Source organism: Paramisgurnus dabryanus, chromosome 8 (genome assembly GCF_030506205.2).
Source record: "Paramisgurnus dabryanus chromosome 8, PD_genome_1.1, whole genome shotgun sequence".
Lineage (NCBI taxonomy): Eukaryota > Metazoa > Chordata > Actinopteri > Cypriniformes > Cobitidae > Paramisgurnus > Paramisgurnus dabryanus.
In genome coordinates this window covers 14642009-14666829 of record NC_133344.1, presented here as the reverse complement: position 1 = coordinate 14666829, position 24821 = coordinate 14642009, and the positions used below count along the sequence as shown (strand labels likewise).

The 24821-nt window shown below is 40.3% G+C and overlaps 1 protein-coding gene and 1 long non-coding RNA gene across 2 annotated transcripts in view; both read right to left on the bottom strand.

The window, feature by feature from the left end:
- The window catches only part of LOC135770805 (integrin alpha-M-like), a 164361-nt gene that overhangs the window by 67774 nt on the left and 71766 nt on the right, over window positions 1-24821 (bottom strand). The window lies entirely within an intron of this gene.
- Window positions 14784-24128, bottom strand: LOC141282501 (uncharacterized). The gene is made up of 4 exons (XR_012337196.1): window positions 24002-24128; window positions 16075-16192; window positions 15299-15387; window positions 14784-14857 (listed from the first exon to the last, which is right to left on the bottom strand). It is a non-coding gene; the product is annotated as an uncharacterized lncRNA (long non-coding RNA).

The window sequence follows — 24821 nt, the reverse complement described above, 5'->3', positions numbered from 1 at the left end:
ACAGCTTCCTGATCGCTTTCATGCTGGGCGATGGCGTCTCCATTCAACCGAACGTAGTCCGTGAAGCTGCATCGCGTAGGGTGCTCGCTTGTTGCATGCCTCGGTCGCTTGTGGACGTCCGGAGTCAGGGTGAAGTGGGCGCTGTACCTCGCGTTGGATCTGCTAAAACCGGGTATCAACTCCTCCACAGCTTCACGCTCAGGTGAGGACAGGTCAGAAAAGCATATATCAGATGAATCCGCCATAAGATCGCCGAATGCTAGCTTCGGCCGGCATCGTTTGTTGATGCACAATTAGTGCGGCATTTTGATTGTTTGTGTTTATAAAAGGATAAGTCAAGAAACTTCCTGTCAGATTTCTGTGTGTTGCATAGAAAATTGTGTGTTGTGTTTTGCAAAAAGTGTTTAATGAAATTGAAAACTGAGTAAAAGGCCAAAAATGATTGTATGGTTTTGCAGATTTAGTGTGTGGTTCTGGTGTTTGAGTGTCAGGTTTTAGAAATTGTGTGACAAGTAATAATTTTGTGTGTAAGCAGTTGAAAAATCTTCAAAACCATAAGCTATTTCTCAGCCTTTGACTCAGTTTTCAATTGCATAAAACACTTTTTTCAAAACACTACACACAATTCTCTACCTAAAACACAAAGAACACACAATTCTCTACCTAAAACACAAAGATCTATGAGGAAGTGACTTGCTTTCCTTTTTTCAAACACAACCAATCAAAATGCTACACTTAATCACCAGGTCACACAGACACACTCCTCACAATGTGTAAACACTAATTGCTTTACTGATCACTTACCAATCACTGCTTTACTTTAGTAGTATAGATAGGCCTATAAATAGGTCAAAGGTCAGATTACTTGTTTTGGCAATCTGCACCCCACCCCCCTTGCCAGATCCTGGAGCGGGACCCCACACAATTTACTGTATTCTACTGTAAAGAATATACTTTTGGTTTACATGTTTATAGTTTTGTTGTATGCTAATGTATACAACAGTAAAATTTGGACTAATAAATATTTTCTGTTTCTACATTGCATTGGCGTCTCCGGTGTACTTTTTACCCCTCTTGGCAGATTTCTTTCACTGTAGAACATTGTATTGAAATGTAGATATAAGCCTATGAAAGACCAAAGAGCTTTAGATTTTGAACAGCAGTGTTTAGATGGTATATCCAAAAATGTATTATTATGAAAGAAGTGTTTGCCATTTGATGCAAATGCTTCATTCTGACACGTGTTTATGGCATTTTGAATGCAGTGTTGCAATTTGAAGGAGATATGTGCTATTTTGCATTTTGTGTGTGCAGTTTTGAGAATTGTGTGTAGAGTTTTGAAAAAAAGGAGACTTCGTTTTGAAAACGTGTGTAAGCAATTGGTAAAAACTGTAATAAAAGGGGTCATCTACACAAGTATTGCTTCATATATCAGTGCAAAAATAGTAAAGTGTTTTTGTGGTGCTTTGACAAACATATATTTTCTGTTTCTACATTGCATTGGCGTTTCCAGTGTACTTGTTACCCCTCTCAGCAGATTACTTTCACTGTAGAAAATTGTATTGAAATGTAGATACAAGCCTATGAAAGACCAAAGAGCTTTAGATTTAGAACAACAGTGTTTACGTGTTACGTGTTTGCCATTTGATGAAAATGCTTCATTCTGACATTTTTTTGTGGCATTTTGAATGCAGTGTTGCATTTTGAAGGAGATGTGAGCTACTTTGCATTTTGTGTGTTTTTAGTAGTTTTGAGAATTGTGTGTAGAGTTTTAGTTTTGAAAACGTGTGTAAGCAATTGGTAAAAACTGTAAAAATAGATACACAAAGACTGCAGTGTTTCATATAAAGCCAATCAGTGTGTTGCTGGTGATATGAAAGAGTAATTCAAATGGTAGTTGTGTATTGTTTTGTTGCACATTTTCTAAAGTACTCGTACTCCTTAAAAGTCCCCCGATACCTGGAATCGATACCACGGTCTGAGAAATGAAATGTTTGAGCGGTGTGTAAGGGGTTAATGCCTCTTGTGTTGTCCAAAGAGGCAGAGTTTACAAAAAACTGGAAAACTAGTCCTTTGTTTTTTTGTTAAATTATATGACTAAAGCTGTTACCTGTAAATTTAAATCATGTTTTTTTATTAAGTACTCGGTATCGGTAAGTACTGAAATGCAAGTACTCATACTTGTACTCGTATTCCAAAAAAGTGGTATCGGTGCATCCCTAGTTGCTAGAATTTCAGGCTGCAGCCATCATTACACGCCTGGTGTTTTTAAGTTAAGTATTACATTCGCAAGTCAACTTGAAAAAATTTAATATTCTGAAATAATGACGTATGCAGCCTACAAATGCAACCTATGGAAGCTGCAGATTTCCGATTTGGAAACGCACTTCTGTAATGAGGGAGCTGACCTCAGCTTTAGGTCCAGCTACAATAAGTAAGCTGCTATTTTCATTTTTACTGGATTGTTTTTGTTTTCAGGAATTGAACCATCTTAAAACCCATCATCTTTTCTTTATTCTACAATTACAACTATTGCTTTCATATACCAAGTACCAAGCATTAGCATTAATAATAATAATATTAATAATAATAAACTATAGGTCATACATGTAATACATCATTCGAAACTGTGAAGTGTCTACTTTAATGGGAGTGCCTTCATAATAACAACAAAACCGTGTGCTTTTGGCAAATAAAGAAAATAAACAGAATCCTTGACCATCTTCCTCAAACACGTTACAGACATGAACTGATAACTCTGCCGATACTTGTCACACGAACATGATACATATGTCTAAAGAAAGCTTGAAATGTCTACTTTTACATGATGTAATTAAAATCTGAAGAAATCATTGTCTGTTTGTGTAATGGACATGTAAGTAAAGAGAGGTACAGTTTTTCTGGCTCGACCTCATTAGCACTAATGTGATCCCACCTACCGCGTGCGCGCCATTCATATGGAAATTACCTGATGCGGGCTATGCAAACAAGATCAACGCCCCCAAACAATGCTTTAAGACACAGCAAGTTTTGACAGTTTCATTCACTTATCGAAGCGCTGGGAAGATGACACGCTTTACAGGTGAGGAAGCTCTACAGATGCTCCTGGACAGCGAGGAAGAGTTCACTGTTTCTTAGGACGAAGAGCAGGACTCCGACGATGAACGTTTGTATTTTGAAGAGCGACTTGATCCAGCTGAGGATATAATTTCTGAAGAGTAAGTTTTACCTACATTTGTTGAAATGTTGTGTGATGTAAACTTTTATATACTGTATACTGACTATTTGCAAGCAGATATTCGATCATGTTGCCTCGTAACTTATATTTACATTAAAATTATAGTTCTTACATTAAACCGTATGCTGATTAGTGTAATGTGAATATGTTATAAAGCAATATCACTACTATAACTATAGTGTTCATGCCGACTTATCAATAAGGCTTCTTTACGTGATTATTTGCTCGGGTGTAACAATGTGCTGTAAATGCGCCCGGAGATATGTCATGCGTTAAACAGTATGATTGTATGGTGTAATGTAAATATACAATATGTCATAAAACAATATCACTATTTAGAATATATTTTGACTAGCGTTTATACCTCAAAAAGTCTTGTTTACGCGACTATCTGTTTGGGTGTAAATGTATCGATGCAGTATCGATGTGCTGTAAATGTGTCCAGAGATATGTAATGTGTTGATGTTTAGCCATAAATATGTCCGGTAATGGCCCGTTAACAAAGATATACAGCGCATCCCTTACGAAAATTAACCATGGTTTTACTACAGTTAAAACCAAAAAACCATGGTTACTGTAGTAAAACCATAGTAACTACAAAATAACCATGGTTTTGACAATCATGGTTTTCAAAAACCATAGTTAAACCATAGTTAGTGTAGTAAAACCATGGTTTTGCTGATAGTAATCAATACACCAAAAAACCATGGTTACTACACTTTTACCACAATAAAACCATGGTTAATTTTCGTAAGGGATCTATGTACCCAATTATCTTATCTCAACTATGCTTTACCACCTTAGTATTGCTTTATACGTTTGTTACTGTGGAGAATACATTATATTAATTATTAAAAACTTTTGTAGGAATGTGGCAGCATCACTCCCCTCTTCAGCGGGCATTTGCAGAAATGCGACGGACATTCATACAGGGTAAGTCACATTTGCAGGCTTTTCTGTTTTATTAGTAGACTATTAATGATGTTTTGCTTAGTAATTTGGAAAATACAAGATGCTAATAATGTTTTATATATATATATAAACATATCTGTATTTTCCGAAAATACATGATACAAATAATGTTTTTTTTTTTTTAGTAATGTTGCTTCAATGTCATTTACTCGCAAGGGGGCATGCAGAAACGAACCCGAAATTTATAAAGTGTAAGTTACATTTACCGGCTTTTCTGTTCTCAATATTAGTATTCCTGATGTGTTGCTTGATTTTTTTATGCATAAAACTTTGATTGTTTTTTTTTAGGAATGTTGCTGTATCACTTTCACCTTCGTTTGATACTCGCATTGGGAGGGCACACAGAAGCGCAATTGAGAACAAGAAAGAGTACGTCCACATGTAACCATTTTTTTCTTTTATTCATTCACAATATTTGTATTACTGACATGTTGCTTACATGATACCAGTAAATGTGCCCAGAGATTGTCATCATGCGCAAATATGCATGTATCTGTTCGGCTGTAAATGTTTCGATGTAGCCTAGTATTGATGTGCTGTAAATGTGCCCGGAGATATGTCATGTGTTAATTTTTAGCCATAAATATGTCCGGTAATGCCCCGTTAACAAACATATACAGTGCATCTCAATTATCTTATCTCAGCTCTACTGCTTTACTGCCTTAGTTATTGCTTTAGACGTTTGTTACTGTGAAGAATACATTATTAATTATTAAAAAAGGGTTCTCAATATTAGTAATACTGATGTGTTGCTTTGTACTTTGAAAATACATGATATTAATTAAGATATGTTTTCAGGAATGTGTCTGCAACACCAACTTCGTCTGGTACTCGCACGAGGGCACGCAGCTGCGCAACTGGGAACAATAAAGAGTATGTCAACATGTACCCATTTTTCTGTTATGCCTGCACTATATTAGTATTACTGATTTGTTGCTTAGTACTTTGGAAAATACATGATGATACTAATTATGATGATTATTTTTTTTTATTATTGAAACCCTTTCACTTACATTTCCTCGCCAGAGATCACACAGCAACGCGACCGACATTCATCAAGTGTAAGCCACATTTACCCATGTTTCTGTTATGCGTGCACTATATTAGTATTAGTAATGTGCTGCTTTAGTGCTTTGGAAAATACATGATGATGATTTTTTTTTTTTTTTTTTTTTTTTTTAGGAATGTGGCAGCATCACTTTCACTTTTACCCGCTACTCACAAACGCCATAGGTCTCCTTCAGTTCTCAAAGCAACTGAGACTAATGTGTAAGTACAGTTTATTAAAGTATCACTACTATAGCAAAATACTGAGTAATATTTTTATTTTATATTTTGTTTTAAATTTTACTAACCCAAACCATTTATTTATTTATTTATTTATTTATTTATTTATAGATTTACCACTGACAGTGATAAGGCCCCTGTTGCAAAGAGAGTCAAGACACATGGGGGGTGTTGACCTTTCTGATCAGATGATACAGTACTACACTGCACAGCACAAGACAATGAAGTGGTACAGAAAGATCTTTTTACACTTCTTGGACATTGCTGCCACCAATGCCGTCATTGTGCACAAGGAGCTATGTGGTAACATGACCCACAAACAGTTCATGGAAAAGCTCGTTGTAGAGCTCTGTGGCATAACACAAACAGAAGGTGTACCCATGTGCCAGTTCCAGTAGCTCAACTGACCTCAGATGTAAGCAATACTGCCACTGTTGGTCGCCAGAACTGTGTGTGCTGCAAGACAGTGCATGGTAAAAGACAGGACACACCTTGGAAATGCAAAACATGTAATGTTCCATTGTGTGTTCAGTTAAACAGGAACTGTTTTGAACAATGGCTCGACAACATTTAACTCCATTCTCCAAGAGTTACAGTGTGTGATGGTTTACAAATGTATACCTTATTTTTTATATTGTGAAGTATTTTTAGATGCACACCAAACTGTACATTCATAGCTGACATTTAGAATAATTTTCTTTTAATTTGAGCCATATTGTACTGGTCATATAGAATATTTTTACATGTATACATATTGTTACTTTATTATTTATAATTAAAATGAAGCTTCTTTATTTATAATTACAATAAAGCTTCTTAACTCTATTGTAATGTTCATGTTTTTAGCTTTTTTTGCAACCCTATAAGACTTTTATTTTACTAATTTCAGATAAAAATAAAGTCTTAAGTCTTTTGTACTTCATTGTAACCTATTTTTTTTTACTACAAGCAAAAGATTTTCTCTTTAAGTCTCCCCACATTCATTCTTTTGTCCAAACATTCCTCACTGAGCCATTAGGGGGTTGGGTCTCCTCAGGTGTGAAACACATCAATATTCATGACCATTGACCCTCCCTTGCATATTGCCTTTACACAGCAAAAAGTGTCTTACAAAAGTTAAATCAATGTATTGTTCATGTGAATGAGTGGGTTAAATGGTTTTTACATCTTTTTGTAGCAAATTCTCTACTCTACAAGAGTAGATAACTTTTTTGCTTGTTTACAAATGTTTAGGATGTGTTCCTTGGCCTTATTTCAGCAACTTTTTGTTTTCTTTTTTTTTACTAACCACACATAAACATCATTTACTTAAAAATACAAAAATGTACATACATTTATCTTTTATATTATTATAGCACAGTTTGTGCTGAATACAGTGTTATGTGATATTAGCCATTAATGTGTTTTAAAGCAACTGAAAAAAGACCAAACGTGAGAGCATGTCAGAACCTCTGACAGTGTCCCAAAAGGGTCGGACCCCAGAGGGTTAAAACCTGACTGATTGGGAGTTGTTTAAAGTCGACAAACTAAACTGAAACTTTATTTTTGTATTTTATTACATGGTCTAATTATTTTTGTCCTTTTTAGGAAAATTGTTAACACTACACTAAACTACACTTTGTACATTGTAATGTTCAGTCGTGTTTAATAAACACTTATGGCAGTTTATCCAAGTCTTCATATGTTTTTTCCTTTCTGCAAATGTTTCAATAATTATCGTACCGTGGGCATCATACCGAAATACCGTTCCGTGAATTTTTGGTACCATTACATCCCTAGTCTAGAGTTTTGACTTGTTTTTTTTTTGTGTAACTGAAATCAGTGTTTCCCATACGTTGATTTACTCGTGGCGCACCGCCACAGAATCAGCGATGGCCGCCACAAATAGATCTGTTTCGACCTCACTCTGACCGTCACTACGGTCCAATAGGATGATAACCTTCGTTCCGCCTTCTCTCGAGACCTTATGTAAACAAAGTCATGCCCATGACCCCGGAAGCGGAACGTCACGCGCTATAAAAGGCGCATTAAACTTCCGGCTCGTTCTCTTTACCTTTCTCGCCTTAGAGACCTGGTACAGGTAGGAAACTAATTAATATTTCATCATTCAATTCATCACCCAAGTGGTGCAGGTGCCTTGTGCCCCTGTGAATTGTGATGTCTATTTGTATATTTGCATTATCTGTACCAATCACTTAATTCATGCTGTTTGTACTTGAATTGTGATGTTTATTATTTGGTATTTGAGGCTAGTTTTACATACTAGCCATGCAATATTTTTAATACAAACACTCAATTTCTGCTATAGGTGTTTGAGTTGAGATAGTTGCATTGTATTATTCAGATATGCTGAGGCTACTTTATAACATATTAGCCCTTCAATATCATGGATTATTTCTGTTTTTTCTCAGAGTATACATCATTAAAGTAGTATATATACTGCATTAAAAGTTGGTGAGTATTATTTCCCTTTTGAGCCCTATATCACTGTTCGCAGTTGTTGGGGTATAATAAGGGCCTCTTAAGTACGTTCGCGTACAGGCCTTTTTTGACTTTCGTGGGCTAGATACAACCTTTGCTGCTGTTCGCAGTCAGTGGGATTGTGTGTGGCCTTACCTGGTGTGAGCTTATCATGGCCTCTCATGGCTGCCGACATTGCCAATCAGCAATGGACCCTCGAGATGGGCATAGGGAATGCCCTTCATGCCTGGGGATGGCACATTTAAGAGAGGATGTGGATAATCCCTGCAGTGCGGCTTGTGACCTACCCAGAGAGGAACGAATTCACCGTGCTAAGGGAGCAGGCAGTTCTGTACCTGAGCACAGTAAGGAGAGGGAACGCTCATCAGACAGGCATAGTCGTAAGCGTCCTCATAAGCACTCACATGATCGCCATGAACCGCATAAATCAAGACATGAGAAAGTGGTGGATATGGCTAAACGCCCAACTCCTGCTCCACCAGCAGAGAGTGGCAACAAAGACACTCAACTGGAGATCCTGGCTGCTATTCAGAGTTTAGTGCAGAGGATGGACCGAATTGAAGCTCGTCACTCAGCTTCACCATCACTACCTCCTGGTCAGGAATACGTTCCTCCACCTGCACAGCAGGGTAATCCTGAAACTGATGCAGAGGAGGCTGATGTATTATCTCTTCTGGCTCCCTACTCACTGGTTGATGATGCACAGCAGGCAGAAGGAGAGAGCCAAGGAGAAGGACCCCATTCAGATTCTGCCGAAGTGGATGGCGAATCAACGGGAAGAGACGATTTTCCAGCAAATACTCTTGTTGCTAGAGTAATAAGTGCAGCAAAAATTCTTTGTTTGCAGCCTTCTGTGCCTGACCCATCTCCTGTCGGGGGTATCTGGGAAGGCATACCTCAGACTAATTTTCCATCTTGCATTCCAGTAGCAGATGATTATACCCTCAATGTTGAGGACAGCATGGAAGAAACCATCTCAAAAGCCCCAATTTAATGCAGGCTGCAGACGTTTGGCCAATGCCAGTTACCCAAAAGAAACGGGACTGGGGGACATGCCACCAGTAGAACAGGAAATAGCATCCTGGACAACTTTGGGACCAGCCTATACATCTGCTAACCCTCGCTGTCCCAAAAAGGAGTGTGCGAAAACTGACCGTCTGATCTCACGATCCTTTAATGCCACTGCACGTGCAGCTCGTACAGGCAATGCTTTGGCTATCCTCTTGGCAGCCTTACGGAAAACAGTAAGTGCAGATGACCAGGATTCTAGGAACCTTGTTGATTCTGCTCTGGCGGCTCACTCACAATTGACACGAGATGTGGGGGAGGCGATGTCTTCGGCTGTTTTATGTCGTAGGCAGGTATGGCTGGCACAAACTTCTTTGCCAGAGACCATAAGAAGCGAACTAATGAATTTGCCAGTAATTCCCGGTCACGTTTTTAATTCAGATTCCCAGGAGGTGCTGGATAGGGCTGAGCGCTCCATCACAACAAGAGAAGCGGTCCAGCGAGCTTGTCGTAAACCAGCTCCAGTCTTCAGACCGAGGTCAAGAGAAACACAAAGGCCGCAGCAACCTGCTTGGTCTAGACACACAAGTGACAATCCTGTTAGTGTTCCGGGGCAGAGCTTTCATGGCCAAAGACAAAATCCTGCCCCGTATCCCCAGAGGAGATTTCAGTCCCGCGGGGGAGCTCATCAGAGAGGTTCACGAAGGGGTGCAGGACGTAATGGTGGACCTGCATAGGGGTCAGGGGCCGACCGTCGACTGTTCTTCTCAACTTTCACGGGCCAGTTGGGAGAGAGTGGTCTCAGACCAGTGGGTTTTATCCACAATAACTCACGGGTATCGGCTACAGTTTCGACGGCGCCCCCCCCCCCATTTTCAAGGGTCAGAATGACCACTGTCAAGGACCCACTATTGGAGCCCGTATTGAGGGAAGAGGTACAAGCTCTTTTGCAAAAAGGAGCAATCGCAAAAGTGCCCTTCAACGCACAACAGACTGGGTTTTATTCCACCTATTTCATAATTCCAAAAAAAGACGGGGGTCATCGCCCCATTCTGGATCTCAGGCACCTCAACCAGTACTTAAAAATTCTTCCATTCAAGATGATTCATACAAAGATGGTAATGCAGTCCATAGGTGCAGGAGAATGGTTCACATCTCTGGATTTAAAGGACGCATATTTCCATATTCCAATTTGTCCAGAGCACAGGCCTTTTCTCCGCTTTGCTTTTCAAAACCAGGCTTTTCAGTTCCAGGTTCTACCATTCGGCCTGTCTTTGGCACCAAGAGTCTTTACTCGGGTGATCTCAGCCGCCCTAGCCCCCCTTCAGCTGCGCGGTATCAAAATCCTGCCATATCTGGACGATTGGTTAATTTGTGCTCCTTCTCGAGAGCAGGGGATCAGGAACACAGAGGAGGTACTAGCTCACATTCAGTTCCTGGGGTTCACAGTGAACTGGGAAAAGAGCAGTCTCCAGCCTCAGCAGCAGGTGAAATTCCTAGGGCTATATTTCAACTACATAACAATGAAAGCATGTCTCACTCCCCAGAGAATAGACAGCCTACAGAAAGCGTTACGTCACTTCCAGAAAGGGAAGCTTGTAACCGCTCACAGAGTTCAGAAGCTTGTAGGACTGTTGGCGGCAGCATCAGTGGTGATTCCCTTAGGCCTACTAAGGACACGCCTGATACAGAGATGGTTGAATTCTTTTCATCTTCATCCAAAGAAGGACAGAAGAAGGAGGCTGCGGGTGACAAAGGCCTGCATGCGGGCCTTACTTCATTGGAGGGACAAGGACTTTCTCTGCAGGGGAACCCCACTGGGCAATCTTCCTCACAGAAGATCAGTGGTGACAACAGATGCATCACTGACAGGTTGGGGAGCTGTTTGGGAAGGCAGGTCAGTAAGGGGCAAATGGGATCACCCTTGGTCATCAGAACACATAAATGTGCTCGAACTGAGAGCTGTTCACCTCGCTCTTCAGGGTCTGTTACCATTTCTACGCTACAAGCATGTGCTAGTGAGAACGGACAGCACCTCAGTAGTTTACCACATAAATCGACAAGGAGGGACAAGGTCACTACGTTGTCTCCAGGTAGCAACGAACCTACTGACATGGTCATGGCCGCAGCTGTCCTCACTGAGAGCAATACACATCCCGGGTGTGACAAACAGAGCAGCCGACATTCTGTCCAGAACAGGGCCTCTCCCAGGAGAGTGGCGGTTGAACACGGAGGTAATAGCCCAAATTTGGACCCGATATGGGACAGCTCACATAGATCTCTTTGCCTCCAGGGAGACAACCCATTGCCAGGGATGGTACTCCCTCACGGTACAAGAGGGCAGTTTAGGCCTGGATGCACTATCACAAGAGTGGCCGACAGGCTTATTATATGCTTTTCCCCCCTTTCCTCTGATTTGCCAAGTCCTCCAGAGGATCAGGGAGAGTCATTGCACAGTTTTACTAGTTGCTCCACGGTGGCCGGGAAGACCATGGTTCCCAGACCCAGTTCAGCTGATTCAGGGTTCCCCGTGGCAACTCCCATCACGGGCGGATCTCCTATCCCAAATAGACGGGCAGATTTGGCATCCAAACCCGATGGCACTACAATTATGGGTATGGCCTCTGCAGAGTCCATCACTCAACCACTAGATGAAACGGTACGCGAGACACTGAATAATGCCAGAGCTCCATCTACTCGGGCTAATTACTCCATAAGGTGGAGAATTTTTTCTGAATGGTGTGTAGGCATAAATGTTGACCCAGTAACTTGCTCTGTGCCACTTGTCCTTAGATTCCTACAGGCTCAACTGGATCAAGGCAAAGCAGCCAGTACAATCAGGGTTTATGCTTCATCTATTTCAGCATCTCATGGGGGAGTGGATGGCCAACCAATAGGCCGACATCCCTTGGTAGGTCAGTTCCTGAAGGGAGCTCGTCGCTTATGTCCAAACCGCTCTTTGCGGGTACCCAATTGGGATTTGCCTTTTGTACTAGACTCTCTCACTAGGCCCCCATACGAGCCTATGACTGATACAGATTTAGAAGCTTTGTCTCTCAAGACCGCTTTTCTTTTGGCTATATGCTCCGCTAAAAGGGTAGGAGAATTGTGTGCGCTATCTATTAGTGATGACTGTTTACGCTGGCGGCCGGATGGCTCAGGGGTGACGCTCTGGCCCAACCCGGCCTTTTTACCTAAAGTACTTAATCCTCAGTTCAGGAATCAGGTTCTGGAGGTAGTTCAATTTCAACCCCCTTCACAGGCAGATCAGCAGAATTTGCTCACCCTGTGTCCAGTAAGGGCATTGCGCTCTTATGTAAAATTTACTCAGACCCTGAGGAAGTCTCATTCTCAACTTTTTGTTTGCTATGGAAAGGCTAGATTGGGGTTGCCACTTTCTAAGCAACGTTTGTCACATTGGTTGGTTAAGGTTATTTCCCAGGCTTATAAGGGAAAGGGGTTACCAGTCCCTATGGGAACACGAGCCCACTCAACCAGAAGTGTAGCTACCTCATGAGCTGCACTTAAAGGAGTTCCGGTGGGGGAGATTTGTGCTGCAGCATCATGGTCTACACCATGTACATTTGCAAAATTTTACAGAGTTGACGTAACTGCCAATACGCCTGTCAGCACTGCAGTTTTGATGTCTGTTGCCCAGCGAGGTTTGAATAATTCGGAGTCTGTAGTTCCTCGCGACCCTGTTGACATGAGTCATCCTATTGGACCGTAGTGACGGTCAGAGTGAGGTCGAAACAGATCGTAAGTTATGAATATAACTATGGATCTGTGAGACCGAAGGATGACCGTCACTATCCCTGTCGCTCGGAATACTGGGCGTTCAAGGTAAGAGAACGAGCCGGAAGTTTAATGCGCCTTTTATAGCGCGTGACGTTCCGCTTCCGGGGTCATGGGCATGACTTTGTTTACATAAGGTCTCGAGAGAAGGCGGAACGAAGGTTATCATCCTATTGGACCGTAGTGACGGTCATCCTTCGGTCTCACAGATCCATAGTTATATTCATAACTTACGATTTGTCATGATCCCCATTTACATGTATATTTTACTGTTTAAAAACGTCTTAATTCATTGTTGCAAGCACTCAGCGCGCCCTCCCTTTCTATGTTGCATGCAGCGCGCGCCTCTCTCTCTCTCAATCTCTCTCTCTCTCTCTCTCACACACACACACATGAGCGTGAAAAGGTGGCGGTGTTTCAATGTCCGTTCCTCCTTTTTCGCGTAAACGTCAACAGTCACAGATTTTACTGACAGAGAAGACGGCGATGACTTGACGAAAGGTTAGCATTAGTGTTTCCCACACACACCCGTTCTCTCCCTCTCTATAATGCGATATGCCTGCGCACGTGTTTTGTAGTAACTTTGTGTAAGTTACTGTGTATTCTCTCATATTTTTGAATTTGCACCCAATTGTCTGCGCTATACGCGACAATAAAACTCGCATTTAAATAAAAAGGGTCTCATAACAAGACATTGATGAGAAGAGCAACAGCAGTAAGACTTCAATGTAAATGTATGGTGATTTATATACCAGCTGTAAACATGCACGTACGTTTCGTAATTTCCTGTTATTTTGCGGGTTTCTTTCAAATAGAAAAGCGCTTAAGTTAAGCATTTACTTGGATTCTAGGCGAAAAACAAGTCAGTGGCAAGTCAGTTCCTGAATAACACGACACAAACTTCAAATTCAAGTCAAATTCACTTCTCAGAGGCACAGAACTGTTCCTGAAACTGACGTTCTCCCCAAACTGAAATTAAACACAGTGTTTCGAGTTTTTCTCGTCTGTGTCATGTTGATATCAAGAAGCAACGTGCACATGACGACGAGAGAGGTGACCTGCTGCGCAATCGAGTTACCCCTCCCATTTCTGAATGTTTAACTGAGATTTCTAATCCCGTCCGAATTGACCATCAATATTACAGACGTCCTGTGGTAAAATTACAGTACGCCATCTACAATCGTAAAACTAATCCCATCCGAATAGGGCTATAGTCTGCTCATTTTATGTCTGACAACAGAACTGATAATATGTAAATAATAGCAATCAGTTGTGTTAAAATCCAATATAACGTGACAGATCAAAGAGTAGAAGTGAAACATATTTCAGGTGCCAACACTCGATCAAACGCAAACACGTGATGACGTCACATATATGCTAATTAGAATGTGACGTCATCACCGCCACAAGTCTATCAAAATTCTGTGGGAAACACTGTGAAATATTGTAAATATCATAAAATATCTTTATTTCATAAAAATAAAAAATAGATGGTCTCACATTGGTCTCAAAGTCCTGCAGTATTTTTGTGAGTATGGTTTTACTGGCATGTTCCCAAAATTGCCACTAGGGTGCTGTAAAATGCCAAGTTGTAGGCTGTTCTATTTAGAATTTATTATTATGAACATCAGCTTTGGGTCACATCACCATACTGCTGTCCCCTCACTTTTAAAATGGCTGCTACACCCCTGGTGTGAAATAAATTTGTGTTTTCTGAATAAAAATAGTTGTCAGTTATGTTGGTCTGAGTGAGTTTTGGATGTGAGATTAACTTTTTGGCCAACATTCATGCTGATAATGCATGTGGTTTCGGTATTGAACAATGCTTGTTAGCAACTGAAAAAAAACTGTAATGTTTAAAGCGACTTTCAAGAAGTGTTTTGTTTTTCTACGTCGGTACATTATAATATTTTATTCTTTGAATATTCTTTTACGTAAAAGCTGAAGAGATGAGTGTGACAAAGCAGAAAACCGATAGCAGTAAATCAGATTGAGATGCTGAACTTACAGTGATGCTTGTGGTACCAGAAGACGACACAGCAGTTGACAAATCCAACGGTCTGTTACTCTCTGAACCTGTCAACACATCACCAACCACATCAGTGTGTGTGTGTGTGTGTGTGTGTGTGTGTGTGTGTGTGTGTGTGTGTGTGTGTGTGTGTGTGTGTGTGTGTGTGTGTGTGTGTGTGTGTGTGTGTGCGGCCGGGTAATTATCACGTTGGGGGGACCAATTGTCCCCACAAAGATAGGAATACCAGTATTTTTGTGACCTTGTGGGGACATTTTGATGTCCCCATGAGGAAACAAGCTAATAAATCAAACAGAATGATGTTTCTTGAAAATCTAAGGTACAGTATCAGACAGTTTCCTGTGATGGTTGGGGTTAGGGAATGGGGCAGGTAAGGGGAATAGAATATACAGTTTGTACAGAATAAAATGCATTACGTCTATGGAATGTCCCCAAAAAACATGTAAACCAGAACGTGCGTGCGTGCGTGTGTGAGTGAATGTGTGTACCTGGCTGCAGTGGTGTACAGTCCATTAGATTTGTGAGACAGGTGTAAATTCTCTCTGTTGAATTATTTAATGGAGCTCCAATGATGATCCTGTAAAACAGAATCAATTATACAGAGAAACGTTTTAAAAACTTTCCTTGAAAGTTCCCAAAGCACCGAATAACGTTATGTCAACACAAAAAGTGTCCAACAATCATTCTTGATTGTTGCCGTTTTTTCCTTATGCTAAGTGGTAAAATTTGTCATTTTTACTGTTGATCACCATTAACACTTTAATAGCACAGTGCAAAAAACAGAGCTTAATTCTGGCGTGTTCATTGAGTTATATGGAGTATAAAAGCATATTAGTGTGTGTGTGTGTGTGTGTGTGTGTGTGTGTGTGTGCGTGCGTGCGTGCGTGCGTGCGTGCGTGCGTGCGTGCGTGTGTGTACCTGATAATTGTCCCCACAAATTGTCCCCACAAAGATAGGAATACCAGTGTTTTTGTGACCTTGTGGAGACATTTTGATGTCCCCATGAGGAAACAAGCTTATAAATCAAACAGAATGATGTATCTTGAAAATTTGAAGTAGTAGAAGGGTTTCTGTGATGGTTGGGGTTAGGGAATGGAGTAGGTAAGGGGAATAGAATATACAGTTTGTACGGTATAAAATGCATTACGTCTATGGAATGTCACCATAAAACATGGAAACCAGAATGTGTGTGTGTGTGTGTGTGTGTGTGTGTGTGTGTGCGTGCGTGCGTGCGTGCGTGCGTGTGTGTGCTTGTTTTACTCACTCTTTCCCATTTTCAGATTGGTACTGATGAACGCTGTAGCCAAAGAAGTCTTCTTGTTTGCCATAAAATGTCAGTGAATGTTCTGTGTCCATGTTAAATGCATATGAACATCTGAAAGCTAGCGAGAGAGAGAGAGAGAGAGAGAGAGAGAGAGAGAGAGAGAGAGAGAGAGAGAGAGAGAGAGAGAGAGAGAGAGAGAGAGAGAGAAGAGAGCGTAAGAGAGACTTTTAAACACACTTTTAACACCAAAAGATAAAAAGCATAAAGGTTATTACAATTCAGAACTTCACATTATCACATAAACAAGGGAGAAAGAAGAAAAAACCCTTGAGCATAATAATCCAAAATAAATATTACAAATTTCCATCACTCTGCAGGACAGTGGCCCTCAGGACCCAGGGTTTCCCACTCCTGCCCTATAGGTCAGCTGTGGCAGCAACCATTTCCATTGAGACAAGCACATACATACTTTATCCAGCAGGCCCTCCCAATTTTGCTTTCTGTAATTATTTGTCCCTAAAAAAACTCCCAGATATTTAAAACCCGCCCTTCCCCATTGTAAACCACCAGGAAGTATTGGATGTTAACAACTTGGCCACACCACACAGCATCGCTTTTAGACCAGCTAACTTTGGCTGATGATGCCTTTCTATAACACTCTAAAGCAATCTTTACAACCTCAACATCATTTTCTTTTGTATTTTTGTACATAGTCATAAAAATATCTTACTAAATGTAGATTATCTTCAATAGATCTATCTTTTATGCAGTAAGACTGATCTTTATGTATGATTACATGCAGTACAGTATTTAACCTATTTGCCAAACATTTAGGGCCCTATCTTGCACCCAGCGCAATTGACTTTGTCAGTGACGCATGTATCATTCGTATTTTGCAACGGCGCACAGCGTGTTTTTCCCTCCACAGACGCACGTCGACAAACTAGGGAATGAACTTGCGCTCCCTGGGCGGTTTAGCGCAAAAAAAGAGGCGTGTTCCGGCGCAAACCATCCCTGATGCTATTTTGCAGTTTCAAAAAACAATTGCGCCACTGACCAGAAAAAAAAAGTTTAAAGTCAGTGGCGCGTTGCGCGTGGTTCATTATGCTATTTTAAGGGCGCATGCTTGACCGTATAGCTTGCACAACGCGCATACACTTTGCATCTAATCAACACAGATGCAACAGTTATTTTTGCAAATCATAAATTGTTACACTAAAAAATATTAATACACGAGATAAGGGGAATCATAGTGGTGAGCAAGCATTGTGGTGATAGTTTTTATTTATTGTGTGGCTGCGTTAAAAAATTCTCATGCAAATAACGATTAAAATATTTTCATAAGTTTGTTGTGTGGCTGTATTACGTTTATTTTATGTAAATAATAATTTAAATGTTTTCATAAGAAACCTTTATGTATATGAACTTGATTTGTTAGTCTACTTTGGGGTTGGACCTTGCGTTTCTTGGGTCCGATTTCAAAGCCCCCAAACCCTTTCAGCGGTGAGGGTGGACGCAGCGATGTCCTCTGCTGGCGTCAAGTCCTGAGGCAGATCCACCTCCCGTTACACGGCGTGCCCGATTTATGCTGGCAAGCTTGGGATTCCCCCGTACAAGAACGTCGGTCTCCTCGGCTGTGAACCGCTCCTGGCGTGCGCCTGGTAAATCCGTCATAATAATAGCAACCCGCCATGGAACTTGCGCCCTTGCGTTTAAAGGGAATGTTGGATAGCGTTCTGATTGGTTTATTTGACGTTACGCCCAAACCACACCTATGAATAATGAACCTACTTCAGACCAACCCCTTATTGATTTGCGCCCGGCGCAAGAGTTATTTCTCATGCCGGGAAAATAGCAACAGCGCCCAAGATCCGCCCACAAACTCACTTGCGCGTTGCGCTTCGCACTTGCGTTTCAGATTGTTAAAATAGGGCCCTTAGAGATTATTTTATATTCTGAGCACAACGTTGCGTTAAATCCCCTTTCGTAATAGCAGTAAAAAACTGCACACTGAAGGCTCTTCGGAATATTTTTTTTTCCGTAATACTTTTTTAAAGGACTTCAGAATTTTCTTGTCCAAGAATAGGCCAGAAAGCCTTATAGAATTCGGCAGACAATCCATCTATTCCAGGTGCACGAATTATGCCGAGTTCAGACTGCATGATTTTCAAACTAGTCGGGTCACAGATGTTTTCACACTGCTTGACTATCTGGGGTAGCGTTCAGTCGCTGCTGTTCGCAAACTACGTCTCACAACCAAACGCACGCGAGAAGTGACGCGAAGGAAACAACGCGAGATCACGCGTACAAGACCAGACTTCTCACTTGAGACTGGGATTATTATTAAAATGGTAGCCCGCAAGAAGCTTACCGTGTGCTCATTTGCAGCAGAAAGCATAAGAAATAAAGATTATGAAGGAAATGTTTGGAGAGACTCCTCTCCGAACTTCCAGCTGCCCTGTATGTTGTTCTCTCATTGGCTGTAGGCTTTCGCCGATGTTATTTTCAGTCAAAACACATTTTACACGGCATGATTTTGAATTGCGACAGGTCCAGATATTTAGCATGCCAAATATCTCACGGGTGTCAGCAACTCGTCTGCGATTCTCTCAGATCATGTCCTTAATCATTCACACTGTGTGCACGTGCATCGATTTGCCGGTGATTTCAGGCATTTGTCTGCGATTTCTCAAAACCTGTCAGCAAGTCAAAATCAGGGCTAAAATCGTGCAGTCTCTGAACTCGGCACTACAGAAAGTCCCTTAACAGCAGCCGTGACTTCTTCATAGGTAAGTTCAGTCTCTAAAATATTTTTGTGCATTGAGGTTAAAACTGGAAGGTCATAAACAGTTCATTCCTACAATGATTATCTGATTTTTCAGAGGTGTATAAACAAGAATAAAAATCCACTGCAATTTTAAGCATCTCTGTGTGATCACAGGTGTCCTGTCTATTGCAGTCTTTCAAAAAAAAAAAAAAATACATAAAATTTTCTTGACCTTTTTTATGTTCAAGGTTAAAAAAGAGGTAGGAGCATCCATATCTCTTACAGTTAATCTCTTACAGCTACTTTCACTCTTTTAAAAGTTAGTCATTTCAGTCCACAGATTTTAAGGTCATTTACAATCATATTTTGCTCCACACCAATAATTTATCTTTTAAACATCCAGTGACTTTTTTATACAAAGCAAAGAATGTGATAAATTTTGCTGACAGAAGTTCCTTATTTGTACTTTCCTCATTTCCCACCACTGAATGCAATTCTCATAGCGATTCTTCTCACTCTTCCAATACTTCCAAAAATTTTTACATTTTCCCGAAAATAATTCATCTTCTAATAACTTAGCATAAGAATGCAAAAAATGACTTTTATGCATTCTTATTAATAAAGTACATTCCATAGTGACAAATTTATGATCAGAAAATAGAGAAATAGAGGAAGAAAAAAAAGTGCAGAAAAAATGGATTTAGCAGTCATCATGATTGTTATTGTCGTGACTTTGGTTTCTGTGACCGCTGTATTTTTGTTTCTCTGTTCATGTTTTTGTGTTGACAGTTTCACACGTGCGCGGCTCTGTCACGGGTCTCATCAGTGTCATTTCCTTCACCTGCGTCCCTCACCTGATACTCATTTGATGCCCAATCGGTTTAGTATTTAATCCCTGTGTGTTTGTTTGCTCCTTGCAAGTTCGTTTGTATGTTCCTGCCAGCTAGCTTGTCTAGTTCTAGTCCTGTCCTGTCGTGCCTTAGTATCTGTCTCTTTTGTTTTTGGATTACTCTCTGTGCTCTCTGCTGACTTTACCCCTTCAGATTCCCCGCCTGCTGTCAGTCTCTCCTGAGTGGCGTGTCTCCCATCTAGCCGCTGTGAACACTCCGTCTGTGGATTCTCCGAGCGCCTGTCTCCATCTTGTGCTGTCCAGCCGCAGTGCGCTTCGGCGCGTAATTCTGCATAAGACTCGGACAGCCCCTGTGCGCTGTCCAGCACGGACTCTGCTGAAGACACTGACCGCCTCTCTCTCTCTCTCTGCCCGTTGCAGGATTCCTCTCTACCACCGGGCTCGTGTGCCTGCAGCTGGGCTGACGAAGCTTTCCCTGCGTGAAGTGATCAGCCATATATACTCTCTCCCACCGTTCGTTGTCTGGCCGGAGCCCGAACGTGTGTGGTACTTCGCCTCAGTGCCTGTGTGTGCTCCCCGCTCCCAGCCGTCTGCCTTGGTGTGGCTTTTGCCCAGACGTGCTATTGTCATTTTGCACCCATTATTATTTAAATAAATTTTTCTGTTTACTGCACTGGGATCTTCTGTATTCATTGCCTGACAGTTATGCTTTCTTTTGTCTTTCCCCTTGTCTTTCATTCTTTTCCTGTTAGTTTTCCTGGGAAAAAACTGGGGGGGGGGGAAATCACTGACCTCTAGACCTGCTTTGCCTTTTGTTTCATCTCATCAGTTATAAGTTCACACATTCCTTCAACGGCTATCTGAGCATTACTCATCTCAGTGACACCTGTCACATCAGTTATATCAGTAAACATTACAGTCTCAGAAACGCAAAGCGGCTGCTCGATACTCTCAGCATTTAGATTAACATCACTCACCTCTTCTGAGGCTGCCTTCTCCTGTGTCTCATTTCTTTGCGTTTCTATAACCTGTTGAAATTAGTTTGCAATGTGTACATCTCCACGCTATGTAAATGGCTGCTGATCGTCTTTATGTGCGCACGTAAGGGTTTGTGCCCTATATCACCACATTAAAAGCACTTTAAGTCATCAGTGTAAATCATGTATGAATTGTCTCCTTGATTACGCTCTGGTGAGGTCAAAAACATAAAGACTTGGTGACAGAAAGATATGACGTGTTTAAGTGTGATGTTTTGCAGCCTAAATGAATCATTCTTACCAGCCTTGCTATTTTTCCAAATCTTTGTAGCTCTTTCCAGATGACATCATTACTGATAAAAGGTGGTACGTTCGAAATTGTGATTTTTGTTGATGGAGCGGATAATGGGGTAACTGGGACAAACAGTTCTTTAACCCATAAACCGCTTACTTTCAACTGGTTTATCATTTCAGTTTTCAAAAAACAAATATGGATTAGTTCATTCGTCAAGTTGAAACAAAATTGTCAAAACCTACTTGATCTCCAACAACTACTGAAGCAACTACTCTACTGTCATGCCAGGCTCTGGTAAACACAGAGGCAAAATGGGGCATTTCCCCCTCAGATCTGATTTGTGCCCCCTTTGTTTCATTTTTGTATCCATGGTTACAAATAAAATGTTCAACCTTTTGAGTTAAATAATAATTTAACCTTTTCCCCATATAGGATTTAGAATGTTCAGTGACATGACATTATTGCCAGATTCTCACGTTGGTTGGCGCTGAGCCAGACGGACGACCTTGTGTGTGCCGATGTGTGTTATTCATATCAGACAAACACAGTGGAAGTTACTATAAAGTTTATTCTATTGTTATAAAGGTTATAATGATACCTTATTGAAAGACGAGGATGTGAACTTGCTCTTAAATGGGAAATAATATATGGAATCATTTGTGCATCTTAGAATAACTGTAATAATACATTTCCTTTAAATATATTTTTTGTCATATAAAGTTTTAAGAGATAATAATATTTTCCACTTTTATTGTTAAGACTTATTAATGCGGTTAAATAGCCTGTGGAAATTTATTTACATTGCAAGTCTAGCATGGAAACTATGGACCAATTTTGCCCCTGAAATAGCGAACTAATCATAGAACGGGGTGGGGGCAGCAAGATGATGACAACGTCTATCCGACACACCAAAGCAGTTTTGTTTATCCAACACGGCAGCCAGTAGTGGAGTGGCCATCGGGATAGTCGGTAGTGTTTTGAGGTTGCGAGGGCCGGTCTAATAATATATACATTGCGAGTTATATAGCAACCTCGTCTGACGCAAAGGGCGTCATCAGGTTTTTGCGTATTTTAGAGTGACAAATCGTACCACCGTACTTTGAGGTCAAAATGAGTACCTGCTACGCAAAATGCGTACAGGTTGGCAGGTCTGCAGGTGCGCATCCCTGTCTTTCAAACAGGTATCACTCTGTATAGTTACTCATTTAGGAAAATTAGCCATGATTTAATGATTTTATTATGATTATTATGAAGTTTTTTTTGGCAGATTGATTAAGATTTCTATTACCCTAGTTTTTAGAGACTTTTTTTTACTAGGGAGGGGTCGGTTACTTTTCAATGTAGCCTTAAATAGTGTTTCAAGTAGTTTTGAACGCAAGTTTATTTAAAAAAGAGCAACTTTTTGTGTTAAACAATTTCAGATCTAAGAAGGATGTTTGGATATGGCAAGACATGATAACCATGGAGTTGAAACGATTGACAATAAGCTACGTAAAGACGCATTTGATAGACATTCGTAGCACCCGGCTCTGGGCATTCGTAAACCACGCCTCAAATACAAGAAATGAGCATGTGGTTCCCAGACCACGTCTCATTCTCTATGAGACTGGTCTGGTGTTAGCCAGGCTAGCGGTTAGCATATGCGTGTTTGGCGCATTTACCTCAGAGTTAACTTTTTTCTCTCTTTCTGTCTTTTTGGTTGGTTTTGCTGTTGCACACAGTTTCAATATTGGCCATTTTGTTTACACAGTATAGTAATACATCATAATAAACTAAGACATGCATTTGTTTTTACTCCAGCATGAACTGATGCTGAGTTAAGGCATGTACAAATCACAAACTAATAAAGAGTCATTATCAACTACAACATGACATGTTTTTAGTTGTTAGTTAATGATTAATTAACAATGTATTAATGTGTTGAGTCAAGTTAATGACTCTTTATTATTAGTTTATGATAAGTACATGTCATAACTCAACATTAGTTCATATTTAAAAAATTTATTTTGTAAGTAATATTATTGTAGGTATTAGTTCATCATGATTCATGGACCCTTATTATTAAGTGTTACCTTTCATTCGTTCATGATTTTATTTGTACAGAAAACACACATTACAGCAGGTTCTCTAACTAACCAGGTTCACTAACCAGCTTTTGTATTCAAAGACAAGCAAATCTTAAAGTCGTCTTTTTAAATGATATCTTGTCTGTCTGTCTGTCTGTCTGTCTGTCATTGTTTTTGGTACAGATGTTTATGACACAGACATATAGACATATGGTCTGTGTGCGTGTGTGTGTGTAGTACACTGTGTACCTGGTAATTATCACGTTGTGGGGACCAATTGTCCCAACAAAGGTAGGAATAACAGTACATTCGTGACAATGTGGGGACATGAGGTCCCCATGAGGAAACAAGCTTATAAATCAAACAGAATGATGTTTCTTGAAAATCTAAGGTAGCAGAAAGTTTTCTGTGATGGTTGTGGTTTGGGTAAGGGAATAGAATATACAGTTTCTGAAGTATAAAAACCATTACGACATCGACATCTGCTGTATTGTGAGGTCACCCAGCTGCCATTCAGCGTTTAACAAGCTTTATAAATATTGCTTTAATTCAAATGCACAAATACAGCAAGCGTATGAGGTATGAGATAGAAAACATCATTAGTTCAGTTTTAAAAAAGTCAATTTTAGTTTGTGTGTGGGAGAGATGAGTTCTAACCCCCTAACACCACACCCAACACAAAACACATTAAACAACTTACTTTTAATACAACTTGTGTTTTATTTTAACAGAAAAATTCTAATTTAATACAAAACAACACATAGTATTAATATTTACATTTAAATTATAAATTATAAAAGTGTACAAAATTAACACATCATTTCTTAAAGTGTGTGTATATATTTTGTGGACATCCTCAAAGCTAAGGTTTTAGATCTTGACTTTTTGTACACACACACACACACACACACACACACAGACACACAAACGAGTATTTTTACAAGTTGATGTGTGTTATTTATTTTGTCTTACCCCATATCAACAGCAGAGAAACGCTCGATCTGTCCATGCTCCACATCGGATCTCTTTCTATGGAAGACCTTTAAAGCAAAAACGTGTTAAAATCATGTGTTAACACCCACTTCGTGTTAACGTGTAAATCACGTGTAAATCACTCGTAAATGTGTGTTAACGCGTAAATCACGTGTTAACACGTAATTTCTTATGCTGGCACATTAGAAATTATGGACATGGAGCTTTACCGCCATCTAGTGGTGTGGCGTTTCTAGCCTAAATACACAGAACAGACAGATAGATAGGATTGTAATTTGAAGTATTTATTCCTAAATATATTTAAAAAAGTAATTAACAATGAATAATGATCATACATAGGTTACAGATTGGACTATATATAATAATTAGGCCTATAGTATAATTTAATGTGGTTGAAAATAACTTAGCTTTGAAAAATTAGACAATGGTCCCAATTTCTATTTCCAATTGTGTCTAATGTCTTGTCCTTTTAGCACCTGCCTATGAAAGGAATAATATTCTTAAAAATAGAGGTGTTAAATGATGACACACCAGTGTCACACAGTTTTCATAAACAGTAGAGGATGATTAATATTGCAAGAAAAAACTTTACTTTAAACATTACTTAACCACAGGGAATCTAATTATCTTTATGTTCATAACAATTGGTTAATAGCAAGATTATGAAAGTAAATGGAATGTATGCTCAAGCAGACGGTACATCTGCATCATTTGTGAACACGCACATGCACGCACGCATGCACGCACGCACACACCCACGCACGCACGCACGCACACACACACACACACACACACACAC